This window comes from Triturus cristatus, chromosome 5_2 (genome assembly GCF_964204655.1).
Source record: "Triturus cristatus chromosome 5_2, aTriCri1.1, whole genome shotgun sequence".
Lineage (NCBI taxonomy): Eukaryota > Metazoa > Chordata > Amphibia > Caudata > Salamandridae > Triturus > Triturus cristatus.
Genome location: NC_140588.1, coordinates 752,934,139 through 752,948,575, shown reverse-complemented (window position 1 = coordinate 752,948,575; position 14,437 = coordinate 752,934,139). Strand labels below are relative to the sequence as shown.

General features: G+C 41.1%; 1 protein-coding gene across 1 annotated transcript in view; it reads right to left on the bottom strand.

Annotated features, from left to right (window-relative positions):
• The window catches only part of HTR2C (5-hydroxytryptamine receptor 2C), a 3,718,710-nt gene that overhangs the window by 81,756 nt on the left and 3,622,517 nt on the right, over positions 1–14,437 (bottom strand). The gene's annotated exons all lie outside the window — the stretch shown is intronic.

Below are 14,437 nucleotides of genomic sequence, written 5' to 3'. Positions count from 1 at the left end.
GTTAAAATAAAAATAAAAAAATAAAAAATAACCCATAATCAATAAGCAATTTACAAGCAATAATCACCAAACCAAAACAATAACAACCATCATTCTGCTACCAGAAAAACTGTTGCAGCGTAGAAAGTCAAATTCCCCCTTCGTCACAGACCAAATATCACAATAACACATTCACTCAAATACATTCATTGGTGGGGCCCATAACACCAACACTCATACTTCATTGATCTGTTTTCCTAGAGGGATAAGTTTCCAAATGCTGACATGAAAAGAATATCTTTTACCTAACCCTAATGCGCATTGAATATTCTTATTAACTTCAAATCTCGTGATATTCCCCTCATTTGGTGATGAATCAGTTAGTTGTTTTATGGTTTTAGTGATTCAATTCATTTATCTATACTCTTCTCATATTCTAGTTTCTTCAAATAATCGACACAACACGTTTGTCAATTAATCATAACATCGTTTATCTAATTAAATTGCAAATTGTTAGAAAATCATCGTCCAAACCGCAGAACATCATATTTACCTAATCTGGCTATTAGTCGTCCTCTAAGTCAGTTAAGTCGTGGAAAATCTTTAAATTCATCAAAGTCAGGCCGCAATTCATTCTCTCAAAGATTCAGGATAACAGCTGTCCAGCAGTGTCACCGTCCTCTCCGTCAGCATAACGTCAGGAAATTCGCAGCAAGACAAATCGAACGACAAGAGCTTTTTCCTCACTATTCTACCGTCTTTTTATAATGATTTTAATGTCAAAATGTATCAAGATTCAGTTTTAGACAGTCCTCATTGGTGGATTTGGGGTCACTCGGTAAAGTTCTCACATAATCCGTAAGATTAAGTCATCGCACTTGCTGGTTCCGGTTTTAAAGACAGTCCATTGTTGAGGTCCTGGCGAAGCTCCCAGGGTGTCCTTGGTGGGTACATCTTCTCCTGGGGTCAGGACGAGGCCATTGTTGCTGGCGGTGGCGCATGCGCACTTCACCCAAAACGTCGTGAAACAGCAGCAGTCACGTCGTACGTCTCAGTCAGCCATCTTTAAGAAGGCCCAAATGGTCAACTTAAGCAAAACAAACACAAAAACGTAATTAAAATATTGAAATGGCTAATAAAATGTTAAACCCTCACTAATTCCCCTATGTGTAAGTAATTATCTAGCATATTAGCAACATTCAAAGCGTTTATATTCACCCAGTGATGTAATCTGGTGCAACTTACAATTACATCACAAAAGCCACATATATCATGCAATATTCTAATTTTCCACCATTAGTATACAATTAGTTTAGCCATGCAAAATGCAAATACCACGTGTAATTCTTTTGTTAATATAATTGGTGAGTTTTCACTTCAAACAAATTAATAATATTACTATTAGTTGATTAATCAGATTAATATAAACATGCAGAATGGGGGGGTATACAAAATTTTGTACTACCCGCTCCAGCACTATCACATGACCGTTTACTGCTCTCAACACCCAAGAGTCTTTGGTTATTGTCCCCCAAGCATGGAGGAAATGCTCCAACCTTCCTCCTCTGTTTCTCTGGGTATTACTAAAAACACCCATCATGCTCACCTTGCCTTGAATATGTTCCTGCCTGGGACCCTTGAGATCTCCTACGAGTCAAATTTCTCCTTCCACCTCTCCCTCTTTGTGGATAAAAACGTCCTTAGTAAGAGTTTCCTCTGAAACCTCCTCTACCTTGACCATAGCCGCATCCTTGTACATATGGGCCTCTGTAGTATGCCTGATCAAAAGTCCAACCTTACCTTCTGGCCCTGCCATATAAATTCCCTTCTCCAAATACTTACCTCATAGAAGTACATGCCTTGTGTAGGGCCGTGACGGTCTGGACATGCTTCCCAGAGAGCTCACTAGCTCCTCTTTGAACAAAAGTCCTTTGGACTCTTCTCTTGATTCTTCGTTGGACAAGTCCCCTAGTTTTGAATTTATTCTTAACAAAACAGTCTTACACCTCTCTGCAATGAAGCTCAGGTTGGCGTTGCCTAAAAAGCTAATTATCCTTTGGTTCCAGCTTCTTAATAGATTAATATCCAAATCTGTGCCATTAAAATAGGATTCCTCCACCATGTCAAAAATCCTGGCCCTTCCTTGGATCACAAAACCAGCTTAAATAAATAAGTTATTAGGTGCGATCTAAATTAGGGGTCATTGTTTTCTTCACCTCAATAACAGGTCGAGAGGTCTTTGCCCTCATTAGATTTTGTTCATTCCTCTTTAAATGCCTCCTTATCCGATGCTTGAAATAATCAACAACCTGACCCAATGGCCACCACTCTGAAGTATGAGGGTGCCGCAGATGGATTGTATAAAGCCTGCCACAAAGCATCCTTAATCTCTTTCTTTATAACCTTGTTTGTACTTTCAGTTCCAGAAAACTCATCTAATTCATCATAATATCCTAAATGAAGGATGTACTCATCAATATCCTCATTCAAATCATGCTCCATTAATTAGGCTGACTGCCCCTTTCCTTTGCTGGGTTCACCTGCCTTCCTTTTGTGCTGCTATTGATACCTGATTGTGAGTCATTTCCAACTCCAACTTTTGTCTCTGTTATATCAGTATCATTTCTATGCTTTTATTTCTTAAAACATTTCCTCTTGGTCCTTTATTCTGAGATTCATCCTCCTCAAACAATTAGTAAGATTTCTTCTCATGTACTAATTTATATTTTCTCTTACTGTCCTGCAATAATGTTTTTATGGTTTCCGGTACCATATTCCCAATTTCTTTATTTATCAACCTCCTAATGATCTCTTTTGCTCTACCATCCTTTAACTTTTCCTCACTTTACAATGTTTTACCTACCAAACACTACAATATATTATTTATGGAATATTATTTTTTTAATTTTCTATTTTGTAATTTTCGCAAATGAAACTCATTTTCCTGCACTCTCTTGCTTAACTCGCTGTTGCCAGCAACCATCAGCTGTCTCAACTATAAGCTGTGCACGGTTTGTAGGGCTCTGCCAAGCAAAACCTGGTTGCTTGGCAGTGAGTCCTCTGGTGTCTCCTTGAAGGGCTCAATTTCCCTTCGAAAGTACATGTCTGTCGGCATGCTTGTAAAATGTGCCCAACCTGCCTCTAAAAAAGAAGACTCTTCGTCTGCATAACAATATCAGATGCCCTGGGCAGAAACGCTTGGTATGCAATCCTCCTGTGCTCAAGCGTGTTGAGATTGAAATGTTCTGCCTCCGCGAAAAAATATTTTACAATTTCTTTTGTCCAAATAAAATGCCTAATTTTCTAATCGGTAAAGACTCTAAAGGCTGAGGAATTCCAGTATTACAGCCATATTTTAAAAAATATATTAAAACGTACAAATCTTACTTTACATCTAGTATTAAAACTGCACAAATATAGATCTATTAACATTTAATTTACCCACAAATTGGTATAGCCATTTATTCAAACATGCAATCATTTAGAACTCCTTACAGAAAGCTACTTTAAAACTCATATCAAGAAAAATTACAAATCAATACTCATCTGATTAGAAACAGCAAGCAAAAGAGAATGAAAATGGAGTGCATGGGACTTTTATACTTTGTGAAGGTTCTATTGTTTTATGGCTTCATGTTATGATCTACTGGGAGATTTTAAGTGCTGCTCAGAAGTGGTGAATAAAAGGTTATGCATAATGCCAGCCTCCTGTCTTGACATAAAATTCTCACTTTGTTTCTCCCACATGGCACCATGATTGCCAGGTTTATTTTTCTCAAGGTAAATGGTTTGGATATAATTAATGGGCTGTTTGAAGCCCTCTTCAGGACATAGATTGGTAATAGGGACTCAGAGGACATCTCCGGACCAATACGCCAGCATGACTTCAAACACAGCCACACTAAGGATAACATCTAATAACAGCCCTTCTTTGAAGACATAATTTAGCCTAGTATGCAGACAGGACTGGGACTGGAAATCAGATAAAGTTCCAGTATGCATGTGTGCATTCAATTAATTACTGAACCCGTGTGATGACACACCATTGATGCTAAAGTTTAGACATGTAACGATCCTTAAAAAAGCACTATATGTTATGTTGTGTGCTTTCATAATGTTTACATTCTGCGCTTTCACATTCACTATAGTAATATTAATTTCTAAAAGTATACTCTTGCACTTATTTTGCATTCCAACTGACTTGAAATAAAGATTAATAAAATATTAGTGTGGATGTCTTCAGTGTGTACAACAATAAATTCAAATGCCTGACAGTATCTTTTCATGCCCAACATGCATCATCTTTGGTAAATTGAGTGATGCATGTGGGTCATAACTTGCCTATTCTTTCTGCTCAAGCTGGTAACTTGGTCCACACCTGTGCTTGCATGAGGGTCAAGAATAATCTACTGGTTTGTAGTCAAAACTCTTGTGAAAAAGTAACAATACTATATCCCTCCCCTCTTGAAGTGCATTAATATATGGTGTGTGGTCCTCAGTAATTAGCTCTTTTTCAGCCACACTAATGTCACTCAAAGGTAGTTCATGTGAATGAAATGGCAAATCCTGACTCAAAGAATCTGGATGGGCAGATTTTATGGTCTGCACTTTATGCAATTCTAAAATAGGCTCATTTAATCAGAATCTGCAGATTTATGGTTTGCACATTTTACTTAAGAACACAAAAAATATGCAGATGTACAAAATATCCACAATCATAAGCAAGGACGGATTAAGGGTAAACTGCGGAATGCACAAAACTTCTTTAAGGGCTTTGCAGCGCCAGTTGCTGCTGGTTCTTTGCCACTTGAATGTATGCACTTACACTACTTCCTAATGCCATCTACAAAAGGTAAATGTGTTACTAAAACTGTGTTTAGCAGGACACCTTTTGTGCTGCTGCTCGCCCCGCCCCTGTGTACACAATTTCTGCCCTTTGCAGGCCACCTCTGCACTTCTAGTTGCGAATCTTTGGGTCGCTTGAGGCTTCCCTTCCCTTAAAGGTCATAAGAATTAGCTGGTGATTTGAATATTGGCATTATCATCTAAATTCAATAGAAGATGGCATTTCAAATGTGGTCAACAGATGCTAGTCCTATCTCTTGGGGTGAACAAATACACCCCACCAATGCATTGGAACTTCAAGCAAGCATAGAAGGCGCAAACGTGTAGGAAACATAGGGACAGAGAAGAAAGGAATTCTTTACATGGAAACATATTTTAATATGAGAAAAATAAAACAAAAATAAGTGCAATCTCCTAAATGAACAATTTGGACCATGTATTACTAAATAAAGAAAATCGCAGTTTTCCTTTGAGTACACCTGGGGGTATGGTAATCACACACAATGCACAGATGTATGCCTGCGTGAAGGTCTTCGTGAATTTTGAATGAATAACCACAACATCTAATTCATTCACCAACATTTCTCCAGTTAGTTTTACTTTTGTTTAAACATGTACTGTATTATTAAATTTTTAATAGTTTCATGAAAACAATTAAACAGTGCAAGGTTTTCTCCAGGCGGCTGTAAAGAAAGAAATGATAGATTTGATGCCAAAACAATTAATATATGAATGTGAACAAAGCCAAACTGCTCCCATCAGTCCAAGCGCCAGCTGGCCCATAATTCACATTTCAATGCAGTGTTTTCTAATTAAGGAAAAACAAATAGCAGGGCATCTCCCAGGCATAGAAATAAGCCACAGGGCAATAACAAGGATTGGAAACATTTAGAAGCAAAATCTACCGGTGAAGGGGAAATGTTATCATTAAATTGACCTTAGTCTGTTATATTCGCTAAGGTAGGACATAGGTCCTCATTTACAGTGAAGGCACTTTCAAACTATGATGACTGAACTTAAATTTATCTTCAGATACTGGGACAATGCTTTCATAAATAAATGTTGATTTAAATCACACATTTGCTATTCAGAATTTCTTTTATAGATCACTTTATTTCCTCCATAGGTGACCATCGATTTCTGACGACATATTTTGGAACAAACACGTTTACTCTACATTAGCTATTTGTTTGATTATTTTTCTTTCTTTATTCCACCTTCTTCATTGCAGGGTTATTCCATTCTCTCAGGAGATCTATTCATTCAATTTACTCACATATAATGCATGTTACTTTTTTACCATTTATTTTAATTGTTCTAGTATATAATTTTAGTGCTTAAGTACTGCTGTAAAGCACTTTGCTGCAAAATTCCCACTTTAGAAAATGAATGAAAATAAACAAATAAAGAGGTTATGAATCTCACCCCTGTTGGCAAGTCATTTATTTATTTTAAAGTGTTGTGAAGCACAGGATTGTGTTGGAAACCACTTCATAGCTCTAGCAGTTTCAGATGGCTTGAAACAATACCTGAAATGTTTTTCCATATAATATACATCTAAATAAAGCACATCCATGCATTCTCTACAAGAATGTCTCATGCTAATCCAAGCATGGATGGTCAACACAAACCGGATCTAAATCGTACTAAAATAAAATTCTTCTCCATCAACTTTAGAAAACACACATTCAGTACTGGCAACATGCTAAATCTCTTGGCTTCATCATCAACAGCTACCCCGCCTTCAAATCTCAAATTACTGAGGAGATTTGCCACTCCTGAAAAATAATAAAAATGTTTTTCTTTTCTCAATCAATCAATACAAATTGCATTATTCGGCTAACTTTAGCCAAAAGCGTACATCAGCAAATTAAAATGGATTAAAGAGTCCATGCAAATAATACAAAACTAGAAAATATAATACAACATTCGAAATACAGACTCACCATAATCATCAAGCTTACAGACTCAAAATACTGATAAACGCAGCAAATTGACTGTAAACAAATGTCTTAAATCCCATAGTCACATTAACAGTACGTCTCTGTGCATTAGACAGTAAGCAATTACAAAATAACAAATACCCAGAGGTAAATCTAAAGTGTCATAGTGCATCATTTCAAGAGTGGTAAGCTATAATCGATTCCACAAAATCATACTCTGAAATTAATTATTTACCAACTCTGGGGCATATTATCAAGGACGGCATTACAATTATCGCTGGTTTAGCGGCAGAAAACTGCCGCTAAAGCAGCGATAATGGGCTTGATAATATGCCCTGGAGAATTCCAATAGAAGCCCATGTTCACACCAGAACGTGGACTTCTATTGGAATTCTCAAGAGCATAGTATCAAGCCCCTTATTGCCGCTTTAGCGGCAGTTTTCTGCCGCTAAACCGGCGATAACTTTTAACGCCGTCCTTGATAATATGCCCCTCTGTTTCTTAGCCTGACTGCAGCCGAAAAATCTAAATGTACCATTGAACACATGCATGCAGTTTGCAGGAGTTGTAGGTACAGCAGCGCAGGTCACCATTTTCTAATGTTAAGAGTCTTCACTACAGGTACTAGGAACATTTTCCTTGGAACTGTGTAAAGGTTACCATAAATAGGTAAAGAAACAGAATCACATGGACAGGGTGTCAAATCTGAGTCTCTGCCAGGGGCGGCTCCTCCATGTGGGACAGAGGAGCGTCGCCCCACTGCTTTCTCGCAGTGCGAGAAGCAGAAAAATACATGGTATTATAAATACCATTTATGAGTGTCCTGCTCTAGGGCAGGGGAGGAGCGACTTGCCCACTCTGAGGGCGCTGACTGTTTGGTCAGCCCCAGGACTGAACAAACCAGTCATACGCACTCTGCCTTTTCTCCAAGTAGGCTGCAATTAGGCGCGCCTTAGCCTCTTTCAGAGCTGGGGGAGACCCCGTCCAAAATAGCATCCCTACAAGGATTTTTAAATATGCTGTAGTAGCTTGACTGATCTTCGAGAAACACTTTTTAAAAACTGCTTGTTGGAAAGTGGATTATTAGTAGGGGCAAATGTATATCTGCCGCTGGCAATAATGCCACTAACAGAGTATAGGGCTGAGAGTAGGTCTTAGAAAATTATTCCCATGCTCAACCCTTGGTAGCTTGGCTGTGAGCAGTCAAGCTTAACTTCAAAGACAGGTATGTAAAGCATTTCAAAACACCAATTCAGTAAATAATTAAGACACAATGCACAATAAAAATCCAACCCCAATTTATAACAATAGGCAATATTTTTATTTTTAAAATAACACCAAAATGACAATAATCCAATTTAGGGAACCGTAGATATGAATTTTTAAAGATTTAGCATTATATAGCACATAGAAACCTATAGCGCCTTATCGGGACATCTGGTTGCGATAGACCGGGTCGAAGTCAAAGTTTCAGGCCAACCACGTTGGAGCTCTGCATGGCTACCCCTCCTTCTGACTTAGTAATTTTTCTGGAGCTTTTATTCCCGGGGTCTCTCGAAGCTCTCAGCCAATCCGGATTTGGTGAGGGTTTGCTGGATTGTCTTGCGACAAGCTCCAGGTCAAACTTACGTAAGTCCGACCTCCAGAGCGTTCCAGAGGGGCGAACCAAGGATCCAGGCCGACTTGCAGTCGAAGGCAGGTGGCTTGGCTCTCGCTGTTGCTCCCGGGCACCTTTTCTTCGTTCAAACTTAAAAACTTTTATGGAGCTTTCCTTGCGGGGTCCCTCAATGCTCTTCACAAGGCCAGATTTGGTGAGGGTTCGCCGGCCTTGGATTTTGCCTACTCCCGGTCAAACTCTGGAAGTGGGATCTATGGAGCTTTTCAGCGGGATGACCCAGGACGGCAGGACGGCTCGCGGTTGAAGGCAGGCGGCTTGGCTGGCCAGGTTGAGTCGGTCCACTTATGATGCTTTTTCCCAAAGTTGCTTCAAACTTCTCCAAACTTCTGGAACTTCTTCCTAACGTTCCCCAAAGTGTCCCAAATGGTCTCAAACTTACTCCAATGGTCTGGAAGCTCCTAGATGGTCCTTGAAAGTTGAGGACTTCAGTTCTCACAATCCACATGGACAAAACCCTTACAAATCCACTAGTAGTGCTCCAGGTTGAGGATTCTTGGTGGTGATGGTCCAGGTGAGCTCTGTTTACCTGTAGCTTGCAGGGAGTCCACTCTTTAGTGCTTTTACAGCAAGGTAATCCACAAAGCTGTAGTTCCAGATGGTGCAGAAGGTGCAATCTTCAGAGTGCAGGCCTTAGAGATTGCACATCAAACCTCTCAGCATGGCCCTTCTTGCTTACTAAGGTTTCAAGCGGCAGATCTGAGAGGCTCTGCCCCTCTCAGTTACTTATTCCAAGTTCTCTGGGTCAAGCAGGAGGGCACTCCTGTCCAATGGGGGGCAGGGCACCACCCCAGGGTATGTCAACATCATGCAGAGTGTGGCACTATTTTATCCCAGAGTGCCCCAATTCTTCCAAATTCATCATAGCTGATTCTCCAGCAGAGAGAGAAGAGCTGGCTAAAAACACCCCTAGGATGGCTAATCACCATAGTCTCTCTCCCTTGCATCTGCTGCTTCCTTCCTTAAGCCTTGCATCTGGCTGGGTTCAAAAAAGTAGAGTTGTAAATGATACTGGTGTCTTCCCCTTCCCTTGAAGTCCATTGTTTACGACTCCTCCCCCTGCTCTGGCATTCCTGTGTAACAGAACACTGCCCTCCCAGCAGAGCTGGTTAACCACGGGGGCTCTTTATCACCTCTTCAAATGAGCCTGGCTAACCCATTCAACTCTGACCAATCAGGACAGACCACTGGAAGGCTGAATCTGGGCTTACAGACAAAAATCTTATAACTTCTTGTCTGTACATTTTAGGAGAAATTCGACAATATCATATTGTTGGATTTATTAATACCATTTTGGGAAGTCTTTGAATGCTATTTTTATCATTCTCCTATCAGGATCTATTAGTTAATAACGTCTTGCTATGTTAACCTATATGGCAGGGGATTTGCAATGGGAAAAATTACTTGGGCCATTTTCCCAGCACCAGGGCTTATAAAAACATATTTTATAAATATTCTGCCTATATCTACAGGACCCCCACCCCTGGAACACCTAGGGGAGACTTTAGGGGTTCTGAATATGTGCAAATATTACAGATCCTCCCTCCACAGTGCTCCTACCACCAAAGTCGATTTTGGAATGTGCAATTTAACTTCACCTAGGTCATATAAACTAATTTTATAAGGGTCCTCCTTATAAATACCTGACCCCTCCCCCCCCCACCCGTGGGACACCTAGGGGAGACCCTGGGGGTACCTAATATGCCCAAACTTTGTAGGTTATCCACCACACCACCCCAGTTTAGACCCAGCCATATGCAAATCAGTCTTGACCCTGTTCCTTGTGGGAACAGTCCAGCCCCAACCGCCAAGCCAGGTCCTGGACCAGAAAAAAGCACCCTGCAACTGGTTTCAGGGCATCACCCTGCATCAGCCAGGCTAGCTTGAATCCAGTGGTGTAGTGAGCACAGGACCAACGTCTGGGCATACCCTTCCCACTTAGGGAGACATATGCAAAAAAAACAATTGAGGCACAGGGTTAAGACTGATTTCCATATGGCTGGGTTCAAACTGGAATGGCAAGGTGAGCAAAAAAATGATGGATTTAGGCCCAGATCTTTGTACTGGGGGAATGTATGACGTTGTTCCTCATTCTGTTCATCAATTGTTCTTGTTGCATTTGTAACCCCGAGTGGGACGGGTATGCCCAGACGTGGGTCCCGCGCTCTCCATGCCACTGGTGTCAAGCTATCCTGGCTGATGAGGGGTGAAACGCCAAAACTGGTCCTAGGATGCTTGTTTTCAGTCCAGGAAGGACCTGGCCTGGCAGATCCGGCTGGACTGTTCCCATGAGGCACAAGATCAAGACTGATTTGCATATAGCTGGGTTACAACTGGAATGTCATGATGAGCAAAAAAACAATGGATTTAGGCCCAGATCTCTGTACTGGGGTGAATGTTTGACATTGTTCTGCTTTCTGTCCATCAATTGTCCTTTTTAGGTCTCGCTGAGCCAAAGGCTCGAAGAGACATTTTGTATGTGGGATTTTCAAAGTGCTACCCACAGTCTTTTGGCTGGCCTAAACCTTAAGTGCACGATCACATGCACGTGCACAGCTGCTCCCACTCCCCCCTCCCTTCTCTATAGCTTTCTTTCACTTTAGCCGCTTTGACCCTTGCATTCCCCCCTCCCTTCTCACCCAGCCCTTTGATGCTCTGCTCGATTACTTTCACTTTCGCCGCTTTGATGTTTGATTTTTATTGCCTTTGCTTATGTGACGGAGATCCATTGCATTTGGCAGAACATTTCTGGGGCCGTATTGCATGAAATACACCAGGTGGCGCTAACGTGTTTTACAGAGCACCATACAGCATTTTGTTCTGCGTTAAAAAAAAGACACTTTAGGAGCGGAAAGGAGCTATCCCTTTTACTTGTATTAAAATGTATTTTTAAAGGTGTCTCAAAGGATCCTGAACATAGTTTATACTAGCATGCTCCAATACTGTCCGTATTTCACTCCTGATTGCACTGGCCTTCCAGGTCCTAAGACTCAGACTCATGATTTTACTGTTATTTCAAAACCAATCTAACATTTGTTTTGTTTTAGGTATTACCTTAGTAAAGCATACCTATGTGATCTTACTCTCCTTGGTCAGTGTTTTATTATGGATGACAAGATGTTTTCTCATTAGGACTCAAACCATAAGCCTCTTTCATTCCAAACATCTGGAAGCGCATTTGTCTCTGTAACTATATAGTAATGGCTTTCAGTTACAGCTGGCGGAAATTATGCTACACACCTATTTATTGCCTTCACCAAACGATTCTGCTTTCACTGGTGTGACCATAACTTGCCAAAATATTTTACTGATGCTTTCGGCAGTGTCTCCACTTCTGTCTGATCACTCCTCAAATGACACCTTTCTGAATCCCACCCACAAGCAAGGTAAGCCACTCAATGTTATGCTAATTTCAAACACTTTATCCAAATCTAAACCCATCATCGCTCCATCTGACATCACACATTTCACATGCAAATCAGTTCACCTCCTTGTAGATCGCTCTCTCATGTACCCATCTGCTGTAGAAAACAGGACCCCACTGCTCTCACTGCTTTCCACGTGATCTTCATAAAGACCTCACTTCAGTCTTGCACTACAGCTCATACAACTGCTTCATTATCCACCTTGTACCAAAGATAGGCCTCAGCCATGAATTACACTTGAAATAAGAGCGCATAACAGTAAATGAGGGCAGCAGGACATAAATGGCGAAAGCACATATTCACTGCTAACTTCTTGGTTAATAAGCAAGCCCTTCATACACTGCATAATGATCTAGGAGGTGTCAAATCTATCTATTTCCAGGACCTCATTACCTCACCATCCACAAGCGCTCTGTGCAAACCTTCAGCTCTTTACCCTCTCCATCATCTTCAATTATCAGTATTCTATTGTTCATCCTTACCTGCTCATGACTTCACCCTGCTACATCTGCTCCAAGATTAACACTATAATTAGTCCACAGTGCTCAAGTCCTCACTCGCCTCAACCCTGCGCAGTTACATTATTACGATTTAACACAACATCCTCCTAACAAACGTTTCCTCTTATGAAAGTAGCTAATCCACCCTGTGCCCCCCCTGTAACCATTTCGTCCTCCCTTCATCAAATCTTTGCCTCTTTCATCCAACAGTTTCCCCTGCATTTCCCTTCGCACTGACTGCCTGTCCTGTAACCGACTACTCAACCCTCTCCTGTGTTCGGGACCCTTCATTCCACTATCCTATCCTCTCCTCTGTTCTTGTCTATGCTCATACTCTTAGATCGTTCTGCCTCTCCTTTGATATTGCTGGTCACCCCACACTTTTCTCAATGAGCGCATGGGGCATTAGCTGGGTACCAGCCCTTATGCTCCTCAATAAGCAGCAGCAATCGTTGCAGTTTCACCAAGGTGAGTTTAGTAAAAGTTTATTTTACTACTTTCGATAACTGGTGCCTTTCGCAAACAGAAAAGGTAATGACAATGTATGGCACATTACAAGATGGCATGTTTTAATACTAGGGCTTCTGATTATATGCATAACGTTTGATCTAGCAGACATGATTGAACATATGGTGAGACCCTTAAATGAAGGCATAGGGCTCAAATCACAAAGGGACTAATATGCAATAAAGTTATGTGTCTCTTCACTCATGGCAGAATCTCTGCACTGCACTCACTGCAGTGCGCTGGACAGAGAGGCTGCCCAGAGTGCAGAGACTCCACACTTGTACCTTTACTACACGTAAGTCCCTTTGCAAATCAGACCATTAACCTCTACTTCTTTGTGATTTTTAAAATAAAGAGAGGGAAGCATTTATAGTAAAAATGGAAAACTCGTGTCTCTATTTACAATGCAGTTATTGGTTGTTTTTAACTTTCAAGAAAATAACACATTTGTTCTTAAACGACATCCATATCTTAAATCACACATTTTATGATTTTGACATTTGGAATTTCATGTCATACCCTTCACTTGTGCCCATTCCCTACTTCTTATACCCTTGTTATCTAGCAATGCTTTCAACACCACAGGCCATCAAATTCTGGACGGAACAGCCCTAAACGGTTTCGCCCATACCTCTATAATCACACTCAAATGCTAACAAGCATTGGCATAGCCAATAGGTCTCGCCTTTGGGACCGTTTAAGTGTTTAGTTATCCAGCACAATATCCTAGGTGCAGTAACATTAACTGTTGCATGGCTAAACACTTATAAGGTCCCAAAGGCGAGACCTATTGGCTATGCCAATGCTTGTTGCATTTGTCACCCGCAGAGGGACGGGTATGCCCAGACGTGGGTCCAGTGCTCTCCATGCCACTGGAGTCAAGCTATCCTGGCTGATAAGGGGTGAAACCCCGATACCGGTCCTAGGATACTTGTTTCCAGTCCAGAGAGGACCTGGCCTGGCAGTTCGGGCTGGACTGTTCCCATGAGGCACAGGGTCAGGACGGATTTGCATATGGCTGGGTTCAATCTGGAATAACATGATGAGCAAAAAACACAATGGATTTAGGCCCAGATCTCTGTTTTGGGGTGAATGTATGACATTGTTCTGCATTCTGTCCATCAATTGTTTTTTTTGCATTATATCAAGAGCCATGGAGAGCCACATACGTAGCCTCTCACATGAAAATATTAATGAAGAAAGAGGTAATGAGACTGAGATGCATGCTCATCACTTTAAAAGCCTACAAGTTTGGAAGACTAACTGGGGCTTTCGACCAGCAGTGACGGTTATGTAACTTTCCGAAGAAAAGCCTAGCACACATTATATGTGCTTGCCCAGTCTTTTTGGCTGAAACGGCTGTTTCGTAATCTCGGCATAAGGGCCCACAACAAAGCTATTCTTGCATTCCTGAGCATCACAAGTCTGCAGCTAACAGCCCGAGCAGGACATTTCTTAAAGAAACTGACTCCGATGCCAACAAATTCCTAAGTATTAATGCCCTTAATAGGGAGGTTGGCCTAAAACCCTTTTTAGGTCGAGCCTAGGGCGTATGCGCTGTCA